General features: G+C 57.9%; 1 protein-coding gene and 1 long non-coding RNA gene across 5 annotated transcripts in view; one reads left to right on the top strand and one right to left on the bottom strand.

Moving 5' to 3' along the window:
* MYO1B (myosin IB) overlaps positions 1–6,328 on the bottom strand; it is a 175,602-nt gene extending 169,274 nt beyond the window's left edge. For 3 of the 4 annotated variants that reach the window (XM_038585197.1, XM_038585200.1, XM_038585201.1), the window contains exons 1-2: positions 6,210–6,327; positions 3,591–3,752 (exon numbers count right to left, since the gene is read on the bottom strand). The gene's annotated coding sequence lies outside the window, so the exon portion shown is untranslated. Of the gene's footprint in view, positions 1–3,590; positions 3,753–6,209 lie in introns of all 4 variants that reach the window. The other variant, XM_038585198.1, reaches the window with a different exon arrangement.
* Positions 6,329–7,507: 1,179 nt separating this feature from the next.
* Positions 7,508–10,856, top strand: LOC119867891. The gene is made up of 3 exons (XR_005384936.1): positions 7,508–7,792; positions 8,411–8,694; positions 10,474–10,856. It is a non-coding gene; the product is annotated as an uncharacterized LOC119867891 (long non-coding RNA).
* Positions 10,857–12,279: the final 1,423 nt, after the last annotated feature.

Raw genomic sequence — 12,279 nt, 5'->3', positions numbered from 1 at the left:
TTTCTTTTTTTTTTTTTTCAACGAGTTTAAAAACGTGTAAGGTACAGTTGTGAATTGTCTCTTTATTTTAACCTGGCAAAATGAAGCCATGTGTGCAATTTCAGAGCCTCCCGCGTCCACGCAGGATCTGGCGAAGTCCCCGCGAGGCGCCCACCTGCTTTCCTCCGGGCCCCCACCTGTCGGCCCCCACCTGTCCCCCCACCTGTCGGGGGAGCCAGGCGCCTGGTGCTCTTAGAAGCTCTGCACTGTTTATCTGGAAGGAAGGGATCAAGTTTTCACCGCTCCTCAGACTTAGGCTTCAACTTCTAAAAGTGCGCATCTTGGGATCCCTGGGTGGCGCAGCGGTTTGGCGCCTGCCTTTGGCCCAGGGCGCGATCCTGGAGACCCGGGATCGAATCCCACGTCGGGCTCCCGGTGCATGGAGCCTGCTTCTCCCTCTGCCTATGTCTCTGCTTCTCTCTCTCTCTCTGTGCGACTATCATAAATAAATAAAAATTTAAAAAAATAAATAAAAAAATAAAAGTGAGCATCTTGGAAGAGCGCGGACCCCGCGGCACCTGGTCCGTGCCACTCACCCACCCACCCCCCGCTGAACCCCGAACCCCAGCTGGGTGAACAGCAGCGCTGCACCCTGCTCCTGGACCCCGCAGAGGAGGAAGCACAGGGAGGCCAGGCCAGCCCGGCACCAGCAGGCCCGATCTGGCGCCCGAGCCACCCTCACATGGGGCAGGATGCAGGGGAGCCACGCACCGGGCCCAGGAGAGGAGGCGCCCAGCTCGGGACTGGCCGAGGACACCCACGGGAGCCTGACGCGGGTGACAAGGGAACCAAGCCGCGGGGCAGAGACTGTCATGGGGGCTCTCCCCCCCAGCTCCCTAAAACAACCTCCTTAAAAGCAGCCCGAGCTTCAAAAAACACGGCACCTCGGAGCAGCATGTTGTTCTGGAAAGCACACAGCCTTGGGCTTAATGTCTCCCAGGCTCGGGCAATGACTCAGTCCCACACCGACAAACAAGCAAGGGGGTGAAACAAAAGCTGGAGCGAGTGCCCAGGGGCCGCCTGGGTGACTCAGTCGATACAGCATCAGATCCTGGTGGCCAGCTCACGCACGGCCTGATCTCAGGGTCACGGGCTCGAGCCCCACGCAGGGCTCTACACTGGGTGTGGAGGCTACGAGAGGAGGGGAGGGGAGGGAGGGGAAGGGGGAGGGGGGAGGGGGAGGGGAAGGGAGGGGAGGAGATGAGGGGGGAGGGGAGGATGGGGAGGGGAGAAGAAGGAAGAGGGGAGGGGGAGGGGAGGGGAGGGGGAGGGGGCACTGGAGAGGGGAGGAGAGGAGGGGGAGAGGAGAGGGGGGGAGTGGAGGGGGGAGGGGAGGAGAGGGGACCCAGGCTGAGGCCTGACACAAAGAGAGCACCCGACACTTCACCGCCAATACAATCACAGGATCATCTAAAATATGAAAGATCCATCCTTTGGGGACTCGGCACTCCTTAGCCACAAGGCACTCGGGCTGAACGCAGCACCCAGCCTGGGCCTGCAGGGCCTGCACAGGGCAGGTACGGAGGGAGGCAGGTAGGAAGCGCCCAGGACGGAGCACCTGACTCGACTCCGGCAACTTGTCCCTCGGAACCACATCCCAAGCGGCCCCACTGGCTCCACAGGCCCCACCATCAGAGGCAGGTGTTGGGGACCTGACCCCTTCCTTCCACGCCCCCAGAGCCTGGGAGAAATGAAAGCACCGAGGACGAGGACGAGGACGCAGAAGGAGCCACGCAGAAGGAGCCGACTCTGAGCTCCCTCTCCTCCCACTCTCTTGCTTTTGTTTGTTTTCAGCCTTTGTCCGGGCAGCGGGTGTTGGCGAGGCCTTGGTCACCACAGCTGTCATAGTCATTTCATCCATGTCCCCAACATCCACTCCGGGCACGGCGGCCTGCCCTGCTGTGTCCTCCGAGGCACAATGGATTTCCTTTATTGCTTTTTAATGCACGGCCTCCCCTCGACATGTGCTTAGTAAGACAGTAACGGACGAGGACAGCGAGGACACGGGAAAGACACCCAGGAGAGGTTCTAAGGGCCAGATGCTCTGGAGCGGCCCTCATCCTGCTCAGTGGGGGGGCGGGAAGGCGCTCCCTGACAGTGCTCAGCAGGCCACACGTCCCTCCAAATATCCAGTGAAGAGCAATTTAATGACAAGAGACCAAAAAAAAAAAAAACAACAAAAAAAAACAAAAACAAAAAACACAAAAACAAAACAAAAAAATAAAAAAAATGACAAGAAACAAGAGTCACTGCTCCTCTTTTTTTTCTTTGAGTCACTGCTCCTACACCACCGTCCCCGAAAGCCCCAAGTGACGCCCTGTCGTTATTTGAAATAATTAAACCAGTAAAGGTAGAACTTTGAGCCTCCCTAGTCTTATCCTAGGCACTTTAAAAAACCCAATACTGACTTTTCCCTTTGCCCAGGAGCGTTCTGAGAAATCCACAATCGATGACGCCAAGTGTTAAAATCCATTCTGCTCCTGCACTTGGGGGTCACTCTTGGGTCAAGGCCGGGTGTCTCCCGCCCACGACCCCTCTCCAGGCCACCCCAAGGACTGGAGATGCCACTTCATTCCACTTTCACCCTTTCCCCCGTGGGGAGAGGATGAACACAGAAATCCCACAGAATACGTGCTCCCACGGGCACAGAGATGTGATGATCTCAGAGGTACTGTAAAGAAAGACCCTTGACACTTCCCTAAAGAAGAATGTCTTCTGTAAAAGGCGACTGCCAGGACCAAAAGCATGTGCTGGGAAAATCCACGGCCTGCTGCTGGGTATGTTTCCAATTCTGATGGCCCACTTCCTCTTTATAATCACATTCCTTCCCTCCTTATTCCTCTTCCAAAAAGACACTCCGGCTTTGGGGCTCCGAAGTGCACTGTTCTATCAAAGGCTGGAAGATAAAAGGAGCTAAAGCGGATGTCAGTAAATATAAAATGCTTAAACGCTAGGTAAGATCTAGTGCATGCCACTGCTCTTCAATGTTTCCAGAAAAGAACTTATTTTTAAATGTTGGCAGCCCAACTTTTTAAAAATAAAGTTTCCTTCACTTAAAGCTTATTCGCACAGACCACGAGACAGCATAAAACTTTTTAACAAATAGAGTTTTAGGAGTTGTGATGTCCCTGATTGGGCCTTCCAAACCCATCTCACAGAGGTTTGGTTTTTTGGGTTTTTTTCTTTTTTTTTAAGGACTTTATATTTATCTGACAGACAGAGACCACAAGCAGGGGAAAGGCGGGCTTCTGCCCGAGGGAGCAGCAGGCTCCCCGCTGAGCGAGGAGCCCAGCGGACTCAGGGTCCCTTCCCAGGACCCTGGGATCCGACCTGAGCCAAAGGGAGGGAGCCGCCCAGGTGCCCCACAGAGGTTTCTGAAAAGATCAATTATATCGTACGGGAAAGTGATAAGAAGTCCGCAAAAGGAGAGTCAAAGAGATAAGCTGTTGTTATTCCTGTTTCTAAAAGATACCATCCCAAATGGTGTTTATTTACAGGCATATGGACTTCGAACCAGACATGGGAGTTCAAATTTGACCTCCGGCACTTACCGGTTCCCTATAGGAGTAGGGCCCTAAGGGGCAGGCCGGTGAGCTCCGGGGCTGCAGCGGGCTGTGGGGTCCTCAGCAGGGTGTGATGCACGCAACACCCGTTCCACACCGTGAACACGACTACCGGTGGGCTACGTACGTAACGAAAACCCAAACACCAAGCTGTTAAAAATACAAGGCGGGGGGAAGAGGGGCGAATGTCACCCAAAAGGGGGCCGAATGCTAAAAACCCGGACCTCACAGGACCTCACACTCAGGATAGGGAGGACACAGAGGACACGCTGCTCCTGCCCTGCACCCCACTCCTTCCCCGCTGAGGTCCGAGGCTCCTCCTCGCTTTACCTAACTGTGCAGCGACCTGGGAGGGGGAGTCTGAACACCAGGCCTGACAGAGTGGTGATTCACTGCAACCCAGGAAGGGGGTGCAGCCAGTAGCCCCCCACACGGCGGGACACCCCTGGGGAGAGCCTCTGGCCAGACAACCCACGGGGGAGCCCGTGCCCCGTGGCTCCCGCGGCAGTGACCACCGTCTCAGGCCTGCTGCTGTTCTTGTAGGTTCCACGAGTACTTGGGGGGCCCCGCTGTGCCGTACCCCACAAAGCAGCCCACAGCTCCAAAGTGGCAACGCAACAAGGGGGACAGAGGCTCCCTGTCCCCCGGGTGCGCCGCCGGGCGGTGTGGGTTGTGACGGCACACCGCCTGCTGCTTGGCTGCGGCCACCTCGGCTTCCCGGCCACCGGCTCCGGAGGACAAGCCCCCAGCCCCCCAGCCTGGCCTGAGGAGGCCCGCATCCCGCCCCTACAACCCTTTCCCATGCCGTGGGATGCTCCGTGGGCAGCAAGTGTTCCTTCCCTCCCGGGGGTGAGCTTCCCACTCCCCTTCTCAGCTTAAGAGGCTTTCGAACTTGGTTGTCCCCGTGAAGGCGGGGTGTGGGGGGGTCACACCCCGTGGGTCCTTGGGGCACCTGCCGGCCCACCTGCAGCCCGGTCTCCCGGGCTACCACCGCGGGGTCCTAACCTCCGCCGCTGGGGGATCCTTCGGCCACCAGGGTCCCACAGGCAGGGACCCGGAGTGCCTGGAAGTGTCTGGGGCCTGCCAACAGTCAGCCGGGAGCACCCCACTGGAGGACACCCATCATCCAATGCCCCGGCTCCCTCTCCAGGTCCACCTGCACCCCCTCCCCGGCCTCCTTGATGCTCCCCAACAGGTGTGCCCCTCATGCCCACCTGGAGCAGGGCCCCCCAACAGGTGTGCACGGCGCTGCGTGTACAGGGAGGCCGGGACCCCTCTGAGCATCCGGAGGCGGCTCCCTCCGTGCCCCCGGCGGCCCACCCTGGGGTGGGGGTGGTGCTCCGCTCACAGCCCGGGGGTCGGGGGCGCGCATCGCGGGCCCCGGGTAGGGAGGGGGTGCACCGGGTGCACCGTGGCGGCGCCCCCAAACCTTCCCGGGCTCTGCTGCGCTGCGTCACGGCGCCGCCCCCTCTGCGCCGAACCGATCCGTGCGCGGCTGCCCCGGACCCGGACGCGGCCACCCTCGCCCCGACCCGCGACGCCCTCGGCTCCGCGCAGCTCGGGCGGGCTGGGGCGAAGGGGCGCCGGGAGCCGCGGGGGGGGCGGGGACGCGCTCGGCCGCCGCGGAACAAAGCGCCGCCGACCAGCCGCGGAGCCCCGGACCCGGCCCAGGCGCCGCGTGCGGGACGCCCTCCCCCGCCCCCGGCGCCCCCGGCCGCCCTTCGGTGCTACTCGGGGCTCCCAGTGCGCCCCCTGGAGCTCCCCGCTGCTCCCCGCTGCTCCCCCGCCGCCCCCCGGTGCGCCCCCCAGTGCTCCCCGGTGCGCCCCCTGGAGCTCCCCAGTACTCCCCGGTGCCCCCCAGAGCTCCCCGGTGCTCCTCGCTGCTCCCGGTGCACCTCCGCCGACCCCCGGTGCGCCCCCCAGTGTTCCCCGGTGGCCCCCTGGAGCTCCCCGGTGCTCCTCGCTGCTCCCCCGCCTCCCCCCCCCCGGTGCGCCCCCCAGTGCTCCCCGGTGCGCCCCCTGAAGCTCCCCAGTGCTCCCCAGTGTCCCCCTAGAGCTCCCAGTGCCCCCCTGGAGCTCCCCCGTGCTCCCCGCTGCCTCCCTGGAGCTCCCCCATGCTCCCCCGTGCTCCCCGCTGCTCCCCGGTGCCCCCCTGGAGCTCCCCCGTGCTCCCCGCTGCTCCCCAGTGCCCCCCTGGAGCTCCCCCGTGCTCCCCGCTGCTCCCCGGTGCCCCCCTGGCGCTCCCCCGTGCTCCCCTCGCTGCTCCCCCGCCGCCCGCCCCGGGCCCCCCCCCCCCCCGCCCCGCGCACCCAGGGGCGGCCCGTCCCGGGCGGCAGCGAGCCCCGGGGCAGCCCCCCCGCCGCGGCGGAACAAAGGGGCCCCGCGCGGTCGCCGCCGGGGCACGCCGCGCCTGAAGCCCGCTGCCCGGACGCCCCATTGTTCTCCCCGCGCCCGCCCCGGGGCAGGGGGCCGAGGTCCGCGCGAGCTGGGGACCGCGACACCGGGGCCGGAGGAGGAGAGCGCCTGGGACCCCGCGCCCGCGCCCCCCGCCCCGCGCACAACCCCCCGCCCCCGCCCGGGCCGCCGCGGGGAAGGCGCTCGCGCTACCTGGGGCGGTGGTCGCGCTCCGGGCCCGGCCTGCGGGCTCCCCGCTCCCCGGCTCCGCGGCCGCCGCTCCGACCCGGCCGCCCGCCGTCCTGCGGGTCCCGAGTGCCCGAGTGCGCGGAGCCCGGGGCGCGGCGAGCGGGGCGGCGGCGGCGGCGGCCCCTCCCCTGTCCGGGGCGAGGGGTGGGCCGAGGGGCGGGGGCGCCGACCTCGCCGCCTGGGATTCGCCCCGCCGCGCCCGCAGCCCCGCGCCGCCGCCCCCGCCCCCGCCCGCGCCCCGCCGGCCGCACAGCGCCCCCCCGCGACCGAGCGCCGGGAGCCCCGCCCGGGACCCAGGGGCGCGCACGTCGGGGTGGGGGGGCGCGGCCTGCCTCCCACCTGCCGCCCGGCCCCCGGCTGCGGCTCCAGGTGCTGGGGGTGCTGGGGGGTGCTGGGGGGGCGGGGCGGGGGGAGCAGGGAGGGTAGGGGCGGAGGAGCAGGGGGGCATGGGGGCATGGGAGACGGGGGCAGGGGGAGCAGGGGGGTAGGGGGAGCAGGGGGTGGGGGAGCAGAGGGGCAGGGGGGAGCAGGGGTGGCGGGGGGGGGGGAGCAGGGAGGGCAAGGAGCGGGGGAGCAAGGGGGACGGAAGGCAAGGGGAGTGGGGGTGTGTGGGAGGAGCAGGAGAGCAGGGGGTAGGGGGAGCAGGGGAGCAGGGGGAGCAGAGGGGCAGGGGGGAGCGGGGGGTGGGCAGGGGGTGACGGGCGAGGAGGGAGCAGGGGCGGCAGGAGGCAGCAGCGGAGGGAGGGGGTCTAAGGGGGGAGCAGGGAGGTAGGGGGCGAGGGGAACAGGGGGGTAGGGAGGAGCAGGGGGCGGGGAAGGAGCAGAGGGGGCAGGGGGGTGGGCAGGGGAGCAGGAGGGAGCAGGAGGTGATGGGGGGGAGCAGGGGGCGGGGGTGTAGGGGGAAGCAGGGGGTAACAAGGTAGAGGGAGCAGGGGGGGCGGCGGAATGGGGGCGGGGCGTGACGGGGGGGGGCGAGGGGCAGGGGGTGACGGGTGGGGAGGGAGCAGGGGGGCGGGGGTGTTGAGCAGAGGTGATGGGGCAGGGGAGCAGGGGAGGCTGGGGGGGAGCAAAGGGGGCGGGGGCATGAGGGGGGAAGGGGGTGATGGGGAGAGCAGGGGGGTAGGGGTGGGGGGAGCATGGGGGGAGCAGGGGTGATGGGGTGGGGGAGCAGGGGAGGCTGGGGGGAGCAAGGGGGCGGGGGCATGAGGGGGGGCAGGGGGGTGACACGGGAGGGGGGGAGCAGGGGCTAGGGGTGGGGGGAGAGCAGGGGGCGGCAACAGCTGCCGAGCCCGCGGGCCTAGGTCAAAATCTCGGGCTACCCAACAACGTGGTTTCATCGGAAAGAGAAAAGACGGAGCGGAGCAGCCAAGTATACTTTTCCCTACGAGACTTTCAACATCTCACATCCTGCCGAGTAGACACCGGCCAATTCTCTGCTGCAGAAAACAGAAAAGATTTGAAAGAGATTTCAAATCCCCCCCGTGCATCTGAGAACAGCGCATCAGTGGCCGGTGGGGAAGGACCCGTGATGGGCTGTGCGTCCGGAGGTTGTCCTTGTCCGGGCTCGTGGCAGAGGCGGGAGGGTCGGGACCCCTGGCTCCTCACCCCAGCTCACCTCTTGCCTCTCGGTGGGATTTAGAACAGGCCACTTGACCCCGAGCCCCGGTTTCCTCATCCGGGAGGAGGGACGGGTGCTCCTCCAGCCTTACTCACCGGGTGACGTGAGGATTACTCGGCTAAGGTGTTAAAAGCAGTGCAGGCACAGTAATTATTACTCATGTTCCTAACTACTTTATCCTATAATGGAATAAATTGCCATAAATGGGGCCAGGTTTAAATGGACTGACCTATATCTGGAAACTGTCACTAAAATGAGGTGAACCAAAGAATTCATACCATATATAGGAACTCTGTTCCCAGAGGCCTGAGAACCACAGGCACTGGGATTTGTCAAATGTCACCAGTGGGGCTCAGAAAGGTGGCAATTGCCCAGACCCCCCGTGCTTGGAACTGTATCATCATTGGCGACCCACCCACACCCGTTCAGATGGACAAAAGTCATGATAGGTGTGAGCTAAGGCACGTTGGGTACCAGGTGCTGCGCCGTTCTTGTCTAGTCTTCACAGACACCCGAGGGGGGATCTTTCTTCGTTCTTATTCTGCAGACAAGGAAAGGGGAAACCAGAGGTCCCAGCTAATCAGTGGCAACGGTGGTTTGAAGACACGTCCACAAACTCTCGGCCACTCCTCCCGGTAAAGAGCGGAGTCCAGCTGCCTTCCTCCTGAGCGTGGCTGCACCCAGTGACTTGCTCCCAGTGAGGCGAAGCCGCAGAAGTGATGCTGTACGACGTGTGACTCTAGGCCCTAAAAGGAGCTACAGCTTCCACCTGGCTCTCTCTTGGAACCCACTCACCCTGGGACCCCAGCCCACGCGCGGAGGAAGCTCAGGGTAGGTGCTCCGGCGGGTGGTGCCAGCCTGCCCCCCCCCCCCCCACGGCCTACAGCCAGGTACGTGACTTAGTGAGCCTTGAAGATGACTCCAGGCCCAGTCGCTGGCGGACCACAGTGCACTAGAGACCTGGAGAGAAAACCCAACTGAACCTTGTCAGTGCCCAGAATCAGGAGACACAGAATATTGAGATTGTCTCTGGAGCAGTCGTTGCCGAGCACTTGGCGCTGGGACGGTGGCAGAGATGGGACTCGAACCCAGGCAGCGTGACTCCGCGGTCTCCCTCACCGGCACTCAGAGCTCGCCGACCTGGGCAGGATGAACCCCGCCTTCTGGGCAGTGTACGGACCTGCCACCCGATGATGACACATTTAGACTCACTTTTCCACTTTACCCGCTTGATTTCAGATTCCAGACAGGTTACTTGAAGCAGTTTGGCAATAAGGTAGCCTTTGACCTTTCTGGTCCAGCTTTCCAAAAAAATAACAAATTCAAATGGCAGGTTCACAACTACAAAACGCAAGCAAATGGTTTGGACGAACGGGGGAACCCTATCACCTCTGCATCTTTGAATAAGGCCAAGTTTTCTTAAAAAGTGGGTTTGGGAGACAAGTATGTGCTGACAGGACAACTGAGGGAGCTGCTCTTAGGAAGATTTTGGAGCTCCTGCCCCAAAGAAAATATAGAGAACTTAGTTATATGGGAACACTTCTTCCTCTAGAAGGACCTTAGTATAGTGAGGACACCTAAGGCGCTCTTGCTGTTTTTCAGCAAATTCAGAAAAGAAAATATTAGAAACTGTTGAACTCATCCTAATAAGCACTGAGAAAATGAACCAAGAAGCTATTAGAAAACCAAGTGTTTCTAGAGCAGAGTTCTGCTTCTTTTTCAAAAACACCGTTAACCTAGTTTTTATAAATCTCAAAATCCAAACTCCTGAAGACATACCATGAGGTTTTTAAATACCTTTACCTTCCTGGCCATTCTTCTCAAAGTCAATCATTCAACAACTTTTGAATTTAAGAGAAGCAGATTACAGTTCTAGTAACTGTTGAGAATGGATAATAAATTCACCAACTACGAAAGCATTTTTTTTTTTTTTACTTTTCCGTCAGTCTATTGAAAGCAAGTACAATATGTGAAGATGCAGAAAGACCGCTATTATTATTTTAGGATGAAAAACATAAACTACCAAATTATAGAAGTAAAAAGGATATAAGAAGTGTACCTTACCTGCCTGAAAACATGCAATGATTTAAATTAAAAATTTTTAAAAATCGTGTCATCCATGTGGGAAAATGTAGCTATACAAGCAGTTGTGTGTGTCCCAGGAAGAGAATAACCACTAAATATGTAGGGTTTGTGGTTTTATCTTAGTTGTTTATAACTTGATCCCTTTAAAAAGAAAAGAGCTGGGTTGTTTTTTTTTTTAATTCAACTTTAGGGGAAATAAACAACAAAAGGACCACCCGACCTGCTTCTACTTCATTTTGGTGCAGCTGAAGAAATCACGAGCCCGAAGTCATCTTTGCACACGTTCTCGCTGGCCCGATCCGCAGCCAACTTTAGAATCTTAACCAGAAGGCTCATGCTGTCTGTCCTGAGCTATTTTACATCAGCTTGAATGTGTCAAGGACCCCAGTTCTAAAAAACCGAAGAGTCTTTGCTTTTGCCAGCTTTTCTCTCCCCGTCTACCTACCCAAACACTTAGTGTGGACCCACTCGACTTCCCTCTGAGGCCGCGCTGCGTTCTCACCTGTTCCCGACCATCTTCTCCAGGTGGATCCCGTCTTCTCCTCCACAGCAACATCCTGCGGCCGCTTCCTCTCCGTACCTACTCACTTATTCCAGGGCGACGACCCTTCTAGTTGTTCTCTGATGGACGCTTGGCCTCTCCGGCTCCACGGCGGATCCCTGGGTCACAGGAGTGATGCACCTGGAAAGCACCGGGCCCACGACAGTAAGAGCGCTCTTAGAGACCTCACTCTGCCTTCAGAAGTGTTCTCGGGGCACCCGGCTGGCTCGGCCGCTGGGCGTCCAGCTGTTGCTTTCTGCTCAGGTCCTGATCTCAGGGTCTCAGGGTCTCAGGGTCTCAGGATCGAGCCCATCGGGCTTCCTGCTCAGCGGAGAGTCTGTTTCTGTCTCTCTCTCCCTCTCCCACCCCGCTGCTTGTTCTCTCTCTCTCTGTCAAATAAATAAAATCTTTAAAAAAAAAAAAAGTCATTTTTAAAAAAGTGTTCTCAATGCTCTGCATGTATGTCAATTCATTTACCCTCACAGCAGCCCAAGAAGGTAGGTCATTAATTAATTATTAATTACATATAATAATCATAATAGTAATACATATAATATAGTATATTAATTATAATTATTTTAATTATTATTGATCCCATTTCACAGATGATGAAACTGAGGCAGAGAAAAGTTAACTTGCGTGAGATTACATAGTAGGAACATTAAAGCCAGGGTGTCAACCAGTCAGGCTAGCTTCAGGACCCAGTCTCTTGCCTCATGTACCTTCTTTCACACGTGTGAGCATTTGATCTGTGAGCTCTTTCTCTTGTCTCCAAAAACAAGTATTGTCTTATTTCTTGAGCATTTACCTCTTAGTTTAGAATAGTGCTTTATATGCAGTAAACACTGGGTCCAGTAAACACTGAGCCTGGGTGGCTCAGTCTGTTGAGCGACTAATTCTCGATTTCAGCTCCAGGCTCAGGGTCGTGGGATCAAGCCCCAGGTCGGGCTCCTTGCTCAGCTGGGAGTCTGCTGGAGATCTTCTCTCTCCCTCTCCCCCGACCCCTCCTCCTCCTGTTTGCACTCTCTCCGTCTCTCTCTTTAAAATAAATACATAAGTAAAATTTTTATATGCAGTCAACACTGAATTAGTATATCTTACATAGTTTCATGCAAAAGAAACCTTTTTTAAATGTATTTAAAGAGTGGTTTGAAAATAAATGCTTAATAAAGGATTATTTGAAATTCATATTCGGTATTATAAAAGATATTACTATGGCATTTTCAGCCTCCAGGACAATAAACACTACTTCTACGCTAAATATTTAAGAAGCTGTAGATAGAAAGTGGTTAGGAGAGTGGATCTTGAACATTCTCATCAGAAGAAAAAAATAAAATGGTTTGTAACTATGAACGAGGATAGATGTTAACTGAACTGTCAACTAGCGATCACTTTGCAATATACACAAATACTAAACTATTGCATCGTGCACCTCAGTCTAACATAATGTTATGTCAATTATAGCTCAATAAAAAAAATCAAATTAATTCTAAAGAATTAAACACTGTAGGTAAATGCCAACAAGAATCTTAGAGGGTAAAATGGCTGATACAATTTCTCCCGAGGAAGGAAAATTCACTAAAGCTTTTTGAGGATTAAAAAAAAAAAGAAAGAAAGAAAAGAAAAATTCAAAGACCTCACAGATAGGGCTCCTTCTAGGTACTAGCCTATGTGAAGATCAAAAGCAACCATTCTTTATAAAAAACATAACAATGTAATTTGAGCACTGAAATCGAGCAGGGAAACTTCAAGTGTCATTGTTTCCTCCACAAAATGCATTTGCTCATAGC

The sequence above is a fragment of the Canis lupus genome, chromosome 37, assembly GCF_011100685.1.
Source record: "Canis lupus familiaris isolate Mischka breed German Shepherd chromosome 37, alternate assembly UU_Cfam_GSD_1.0, whole genome shotgun sequence".
NCBI lineage: Eukaryota > Metazoa > Chordata > Mammalia > Carnivora > Canidae > Canis > Canis lupus.
This window is presented reverse-complemented; position numbering and strand designations above follow the sequence as displayed.